This window comes from Neolamprologus brichardi, chromosome 9 (assembly GCF_056152115.1).
Source record: "Neolamprologus brichardi isolate AB-2024 chromosome 9, ASM5615211v1, whole genome shotgun sequence".
NCBI classification, from domain to species: domain Eukaryota; kingdom Metazoa; phylum Chordata; class Actinopteri; order Cichliformes; family Cichlidae; genus Neolamprologus; species Neolamprologus brichardi.
The window spans coordinates 11,085,372-11,094,417 of NC_142112.1; positions in this window are offsets into that span (position 1 = coordinate 11,085,372).

Below are 9,046 nucleotides of genomic sequence, written 5' to 3' on the forward strand. Positions count from 1 at the left end.
TCTGACCTGATGTTGGAATTGAACTCAGGACCTTCTTGCTGTGCGGCAACAGTGCTAACCACTGTGCCACCGTGCTGCCCTAAATGTAATATTATTATGGGGAAATTCTTCATTCACAAATGTCGTTTTCTGAAAACAAAGCCATCCTTTTTTACTTTTCACAAAGAACTCTGCCTCTTCCTCTCATCTGTTAAATTTATGGACAAAAAACAAGCTCTGGTTCTGAATCATATGATTATTGAACTAGATCTTCTAGAAAACCCCTAAGGTATAATGTCTATTTTTTCTTTATTTGTTTTTGTTTTGTTTTGTTTTGTTTGTTTGCTTTGATTCTGTTTGGGGTTTGGTTTTATTTATTTATTTGTTGTTGTTTGTACTTCCTGTTCATTATCCATCTTCTATATGCTGGAATTCAGCCTGTTCTGATACTATTTCATGTTGGAAAAATAGAATCTTTGTAGAGATTGCCATAATTGTTGTACATTTCTGTGCAAATAAAATTAAAAAAAAAAAAAAAAAAGTCCTTAAAATTCAGGGAAATGAAGGACGCAGTTGAGGGCCGCATTTCGAGCAGCCTTCGTCGCATCGCTGTGACGTAATCGGCCTTAAAATGCGGCCTTTAAGGCTGCAGACCCTGAATTGGGATACAGCCAAAGAATAGCTCCGTGTCATTCCGCGCATGCTCAGATCATGCGTATTGAAATGAACAGGATATTTATTTATTCTTTTTAAATACCTTGCTATATAACAAAGGTGACTGCGCACTATTTAATATAACCGCACTACGGACGGACAAGCGACTGCTTTTATGCGTTGTCGTCAGTGTTGGGAAGGTTACTTTTAAAATGTATTCCATTACAGATTACAGAATACATGCCCCAAAATGTATTCTGTAACGTATTCCGTTACGTTACTCTCATTGAGTAACGTATTCTGAATACTTTGGATTACTTAATATATTATCATGCTGTTTACAACTACATGAATGTACTATTGCTGTGATTTATTACTGTTACTGAAGGGCCGCGGCTCCGAACTGTAGTAAAGGGACCTCTGGCTAATACGGTGGGTTCTGTGTCAGGCTCATAACCGAAAACTAGCTTTACTTTGTTGTCTGGGTCAACTTTGCTTGCGAGAGACAGAGAGAGGCGTTGAAAGGCTGCTCCAACGGAGCTTATTGTTTTTGGAGGAAAACACGAACACTGTGTACAGTCGAGTCTTAATAGCTTACTTACAACTGGGCTCGTCAGGCACTCTTCTTGGCTGCAGTGGTTATTATTATATTTACATGCTTTCAGCTCCCGTTTCTGCTCCATGACAGCTTGTACTTTTCCTGTTTCTCCCTCCCTCGCTCACAGACACATAACGGGTATGACAGTCCATTCTCCCTGCAGCACGGACTACACTGCCTATGATGCTACATTCTTTAGAGCTATACCGGTAGCATTCGGCCTGTTAGCTTAGCACAACAACAACAACAGGCGCTCTCTCACCCAGGAAACACGCAGAGAGAGAGCGTCACCCTGTAACCATGGCAACCGTAACTCTGCCACCTGGAACAACAGAACATAGCTGTCAAACAAAACCCAAACAGTCCTGACCCGCCACAATATGAAACAGGAAAGTACCGCCGTGTAATCCATTTATTTCAACAAAGTAACTGTATTCTAAATACCACCTTTTTAAACGGTAACTGTAACGGAATACAGTTACTCATATTTTGTATTTTAAATACGTAATGGCGGTACATGTATTCCGTTACTCCCCAACACTGGGTACGAGATACATGAGTACCTGTGATACGGTGATACTTTTGGTAAACAACCATTTGACTAACATGTGTGTCTCACCTGCTCTTGTTCCATCTCTGTTCAGTCCTCATTCTCCATCTCCTTCTCTGTTCCTCTCTCTCCCTCTTTGTGCTGGCAATCATCAAATATACAGTTGAAACCAGATATTTACAAACTCTTCAGATCAAAACACAAACACTTTTTTAATTGTAACATCAAATCAGACTAAATGTTTAATTTTTTTAGATTGATAAATATAAAAAACATATTTGTTAACTTTAAGAGTAAAGAGAGAAACTGTCTGTATTTCTTAATTGTAAATGGCACCAAATTGTATTCAAAATTGAGCCACACTTATGGAGCTCCACAATTCTTTTTCTGGTGTTTTGGTTGATGTCTCTTGATTTTCCCATTTCAAAGAAACAGGCTCTGTGTTTTGCCTTATATGCATCCACAGGTGTGCCACCAATTTACTCACATGGACTCTACTAACCTATCAGAAGCTTCTTCAGCTCAGAATGGAATCATCTGGAGTTTTCTTATTAATTAACAATAAACTTAGTGTATGAGAAACAGGCTCTGTGTTTTGCCTTATATGCATCCACAGGTGTGCCACCAATTTACTCACATGGACTCTACTAACCTATCAGAAGCTTCTTCAGCTCAGAATGGAATCATCTGGAGTTTTCTTATTAATTAACAATAAACTTAGTGTATATGTACTCCTAAATTTGATGAAAGTGATAAAAAATAGACAGCTCTGTCTCTCTTTATTCTGACATTTAACTAATTCAAAAGATATTTCAATATTTATTTAGCCGTGGAGGGAAACAACTGAAAATATGAAATAAACACACATGTAAGCTAAGACTATCTAAAGAAACAACATTGTTGTTGTTCGGCTTTTCATTTCGCCATTTGTTGATTCACTTGAAGAGCAAGTAACGTAATATGGGTCAAGTAATCAGTTTGACATCAATCTTTTGTGATACACCGTCATATTTACATTATTTGTACAGTACGAATGATTTGCTTTAGTACCTGGTCAAACTTCAGTTCTCCTCTGTCTGCCTAGCTCCGTTTCTCCAACAGCGCACTCGTAGGCAGCAGCTGCCCCGCCCCGCTTAGTGCCTGAGCTCGGATCATACCAATATTAGGGGGGGGGATTTACGCACAGTCGTAAATTCCCACAGTGTGCACTATGTGCTTCGAATATTGTGTGTAGTTTTTTGCTTTATACAGTTGTCAGCCAGGCATCTAACTATGAAAAAATTACACTCCAAAAGACCCCGGGCTTCTGAGAAAACAACCCGGGCTTAAGCCCAGTAAGCCACCCCCCCCCCCTCGCTCCGCCACTGTGTGTAACTAACATAAGCAAATCAGGTAATTCCAAACTCCTCTGGTCAGCTTTGATTTAAGTAGGTTAATTAGGTCTGTGTTCACCTAATTAAAGTGACCCCAAAAAATGCTTAAATTTGTTGATTAATGTAGACACGAAAATATGTCATTATACTGAATTAAGTTCTATTTACATAAGTAGGTTAACTGTATTTAGTAAAACCAATAAAAAAAATACTTTGCAGCTCCAATTTAACTGACTTAATTAGTGTGTGTGGCAATACCTGGATTTTATTTCACTTAACTTGTTTTAGCTGGTATAACCGTAGAGGTTTTAAGTTGATTTACTAAACCAGGATATGTCAACAATTTCCACACAGTGTACATAAGTAAATTCAAATTACAACACTTTAGTTTTGTGGAACAAATATTTCATAATAATAATAACAATAATATTAGCTGACCTCAAGAGAACCACCCTCTTTTGAAATCATCAATGAAAAGCTTGCTTGAATCACCTCACCAGCAATCTACTGATCTCTGCAATGTCTGATCAACATGTGATCTACATAGGTGACTTCGGAGTGCACAGACAATTTAAATATGTGCATGGATAAGCGTTTCTGCAGCAAAGGTGGCTCTGGTTTAACATTGTGGGTTCCTGCCCTCGCCCAACACACCTGTGGAGAGTGAACACCTGCGCCTGCCACTACTTAAGCTGAGGAAAGGAAGCTACTCATTGCTGGATCATTGTATGACTCGCACCAGTGTAGCCCCATCTTTAAGATTAGTTCATAGCTCTTGTTGATTCTGTGCCTTCGTATTAACTTGTATATATCTATATTAACTTGATCTCCCGGAGCCCTTACCTCTGGCACTATTGTATATAGGAACTTTTCCTGCACTATTGTACATACACCTGGTGGAGTGTCAAATAAAACTGTGTTCTTTCCAACCATCAGAGTCCCGCGTTTGAGTCCTCAGTTCACCGTGGCACTGAAATGGAAACAAAAAGAAACCATAATATATATTACTTATTACTTTAAATATTCTCACGGAAAGTGTTAAGATACATTCTGACCCTCCATTATGATCTACTTCTAAACATTTAATGGTGATGGCATTTTACTTAGTACTATGTGAGCATTACCAATAAATGGAGTTGTGCCTGCCCAGCTATCAAGCTTGGAGATGCTTTTCAAAAAACTTGTTTGAGTGAACGTAGCACGCTCTTCCGTTACTAAAGACAAAACTGACAGCAGACAGACCCACAAACAAACAGGAAGGGGCTGCGGTAAAGGTCCAGCAGAGCATCTAGACCTCAGTCAGTCACTGACTGCTGAGGATTTTCATCAATGTTTTAAAAACAATTTTATTTAAAATCATATCAGGGTGTCCAGTTACCTTTGAGCCTCTGAAAATGGGGGGCAATGTATAAAAATGGCTGTCATGTCTAAACAGTTAGTGCAATAACTTTGTGAAAGCCCTTGAATTAAAGGAAGAAGTGTGACACGTTAATAACTGTATTTGCATCTGTTGCTGCTTCCTGTACTTTTGAATTAAACAGACAACCACGAGGTACAGAAAGTGAAACTAAACAGATCTCTGTTTCTTTCTCTTCCAACCCACAGTCTGCTTTCACGGAGCACGTTATCACTTTGTCCGTTTTTACTTTTTATTTTTGTCTTAAGACAAGCCGAGACCATCGTGAGCACTCTGAGCTAACAGTATGAGCAGTGGGGCCATCCCCGCTTTGACCTCATTGATAAACTCTAGATTCAAAATGTGCTCAGCAGAATCATAGGCATTGGTTGCTGCTGACAACAAGAAGTAAAGCCTGTCTGCAGGGCTGAACCATTTTTTAGCAGTGGGGATTGAGGGTAACACTATGCAATATATCCAGTTTTAGAATTTATATTCAACGTTAATTGTAGCTTGGCTCAAAGGGTTGATGCTAGCTTATTTTAATAAACAACATTGTCATATGCAAAAAGCAAGGGTGGCACTAGGTGTGGAAAGAGATTATTTTAGGGTGGCACATGCCACCCCTTACCACCCCTGTAGATCCGCCCCTGAAGAGAAGATGAAAAAAGTCCCAATGTTGAAGTCTCCTTGTTCATTTTGGACTTTTCACCAAGAGATGAATGTATGGTAGACAAATTCAGGGCAGTTGTGTTTCTTTCTTCTGAAGTCTTTTGCCTAGCAACATTAGCTGTTTACTTTTCAGGTCTTTTTTTCCAGCTATTCTCCATCAGTGAGATCATTACTGTGATTTGTGTGACTCCTCATAAGCTTTGTGGGTGGCTTTTGACAGTATGAGATCTTTGCACTCAGACATACGGTCACAGAGGAGTGAAGGGAGAGAATTTTAAAATTGATTTCTTTAGCTATAAGAGCTGACAGCGTTTTTATTCAAACTTGATTTGGTTGTACAGTCTATGAGCACTGTAGCACGGTGGTTAGCATTGTTGCCTCACATCAGGCCAGGGTCTTTCTGTGTGGAGTTTGCATGTTCTCTCCAGGGTCTCCGGCTTCCTCCCACACTTAGTTAATTAGTGGGGTTAGGTTAATTTGAAATACTAAATTGCCCATAGGTGTGAATGTGAATGCAGTTGGTTGTCTTTGTCTATGTGTTCTGCAGACTGGCGACCTGTCTAGGGTGTACCCTGCCTTTCAACCTAAGACAGCTGGGATAGGCTCCAGTGCCACGCGCAACCCTGAACAGGATAAGCGGAAGGCAATGAATCAAGACGTTTTGCAGGCATTATTCAATTTAATAAGATATTTCTCCCAGAATGGCATCGGGAAAGCCTGGAGACCAGCAGAGGGAGCTGCTCCATTTTAAAAACAAACAAACAAACCCTCCACTACAGTCTTGGATACGTGCTTTGAAAGTTGCTCTGAGCTGCAGGTGTATATAAATTTCATGTGTTTTAGACAACTCCACAGTTCTGTCTCGTTCCCATCCGGTTTCTCAATATCATTTTCATAACTACAAATCCAAAACATCATGGGCAGAAATTACAATACAAAATGATTTGTGTACAAAGGTAAAATGTATAAAGGTATCAATCTCAAAAGAAAAAATGTCAGGTCTCAGTCTCACACGAAAAAATGTCAGGTCTCAGACTCAGAAGAAAAAATGTCAGTGTGGCATGAATAAGGCACGGCGGGTCCAGGGATCAGCGTTCTGAGCCATTTTATTTAATATTTGCATCACACCACACACCATAATCCAACACACACCTGAGGCCCCGTGTTTTAACCTGGCGGGCGTGATTGCGGATGCCGTGCAGGTGCGTCCGCCCTCCCTGCACGCCACCGCAGACCACGCCCCACCACACACCCCCATCACCCGATTGAGGCCGGAGAGTCATCCGGCCGAACCTACTCCCCCGGCTCAGTGCAACGGGGGGCGGGGCCGGCTCAGTGCAACGGGGGGCGGGGCCGGCTCAGTGCAACGGGGGGCGGGGCCGGCTCAGTGCAACGGGGGGCGGGGCCGGCTCAGTGCAACGGGGGGCGGGGCCGGCTCAGTGCAACGGGGGGCGGGGCCGGCTCAGTGCAACGGGGGGCGGGGCCGGCTCAGTGCAACGGGGGGCGGGGCCGGCTCAGTGCAACGGGGGGCGGGGCCGGCTCAGTGCAACGGGGGGCGGGGCCGGCTCAGTGCAACGGGGGGCGGGGCCGGCTCAGTGCAACGGGGGGCGGGGCCGGCTCAGTGCAACGGGGGGCGGGGCCGGCTCAGTGCAACGGGGGGCGGGGCCGGCTCAGTGCAACGGGGGGCGCAGACCCTCACGCGCCTCGTCCGCCGTCTCCGGCAGGAGCAGCCCACATCCGGCTGTTCCCCTTCCTCCGGCAGGCGCAGATCCCCGCGTGCCTTGTCTGCCACGTCCGGCTGCTGAGGTGCCCCACGCGGCTCCTCCACCGCTTCACTGTCCTCGGGACACACCTGTGGGGGTGGCGCCCAGGCCCAGAGCAGCGCCGCCAGCTCCCCAATCCGTTCCAGGTGGCGGCCGGACTGGTCCTGCAGCTCTGCCCGCTGGCGACGCACCTCCGCCGCCTGCTCCCGCTGGGCGGCCGCCATTTTGGCCACCCTCTGGGCCAGCTCCTCCACTCCCTGGCTCCGATAAGAACCCGCCGTGCCGCCTCCTTGGTTTTGGCACCACTGTGGCATGAATAAGGCACGGCGGGTCCAGGGATCAGCGTTCTGAGCCATTTTATTTAATATTTGCATCACACCACACACCATAATCCAACACACACCTGAGTCCCCGTGTTTTAACCTGGCGGGCGTGATTGCGGATGCCGTGCAGGTGCGTCCGCCCTCCCTGCACGCCACCGCAGACCACGCCCCACCACAGTCAGGTCTCAGTCTCAGACAAAAAAATGTCAGGTCTCAGTCTCAGATGGAGGCTGCCATCTTGCAAATTTGGAGTAGGGACTTGAGGTGGAGCGACTGTGTAACGCTCCCGCCCACACACCCGCTGGACGTGACCGCAAACCCGCCCCTCTACACTTTTTACTAGCCCGGGTGCTCGAGTGTTTTTTTGCTGCTTTACCACGACTGACGACTCGTTTAATTAAGGTAAATACAACCATGTACTGTTATAAAAAAGACACACAGTTTATCATCTTATAGTTCTAAAATCACTCTGTTGTTAATTCGTTTGCTAGATTAGCCGCTAGCATACGCACTGTGTTGGAGGCTTGTTGCTAGTTAACTATGCTACACACCTGCTACTCTTAATAGTCTTCAACACTTATGTTTTTTTTAATCCATTTTTAGACAGCGATGAGATCAGCTGCACACTCCACAGAGGCCCAGAGTTACTGTTAATATGAAACATATAATGCTGTCCTTTGATATTTTAACATAAGACTGTGAGTGTAATGGATCTAAAACTGTTTAAATCTTCAGAGCCCTCTACAGCCTGGTAACATGGAGACTTTAAAAACATCAGAACGTTTCAGTAGTGTAGTCTAATTTGTTCTTTTCATTTAATAATAGAGTCCATATTATATCAACAGCTACATTCACCCTGGAGAGAAACTAGTGAGGGAGACGAAAAGGACCAAGCTGGGTTTCCTGGGTCCAGAGGTTTGGAGAAACTTCTTCCCTTTCTTTCATCACAGCTGTCCTGTGCCAGAAGTTCTAAAAGGCATCATTTAAGAAACACCAGGAAGACTGAAGCTCATGGCATTGATCAAGCAGGACTCATGATCTTCACCTGCAGCTCCCTCACAGGGAAATCTTCAGCACTCCTCCGTAGGCCCGCCCCAGGAGATGGATAAACCCAGCATTTCATCAACACTGTGATGGAGACCTTTGGTTTGTGTAATGTTATAAATACTCGGATACTCCCCAGAGGCTCCGGACTTTTATATAAAGATATGATATTCAGTCCTGTAGAAAGTTATATATTTAAAAATATATGATCCTCTCTGGTTACTCTGGTATGAATAACTGAATCACTTTATGGTAAATAACACACTATCTGCAAATAAATGTGAAAGAATTCCAGATGACAAGTTTGTAGTTCAACATACAAGTAATGACCTTTGACCTTCATCAGGTTTTATTTAATTGTGTTAAGACAAAATCTCATATGCTCTTGATGCAGCTGAGTACATCAAGTGTTTAAAACGGAAGCTATGCAGGTCTGACATCAGCAGCTTTGTAAATTCATTCACCTGCACAGCTAAACGAATCCTGACAGCCGAGTGCTCATTTTAGCTAGCTAGGTCTGAGGAGCTAGCTAGCTAAGGACGGCAGTTACGGATTAGCTTACAAACACGTTTAACTTACCGAAAAAATGCAGCGGGGCCTCGGGTCCTTCTGTCGGGTAGTCCAGGTCAGGTAAACACACTCGGTAGTGTTTTCGTAGCGTAAACGCTGGGCGTCCTCTCAGAGCCTACGCTCT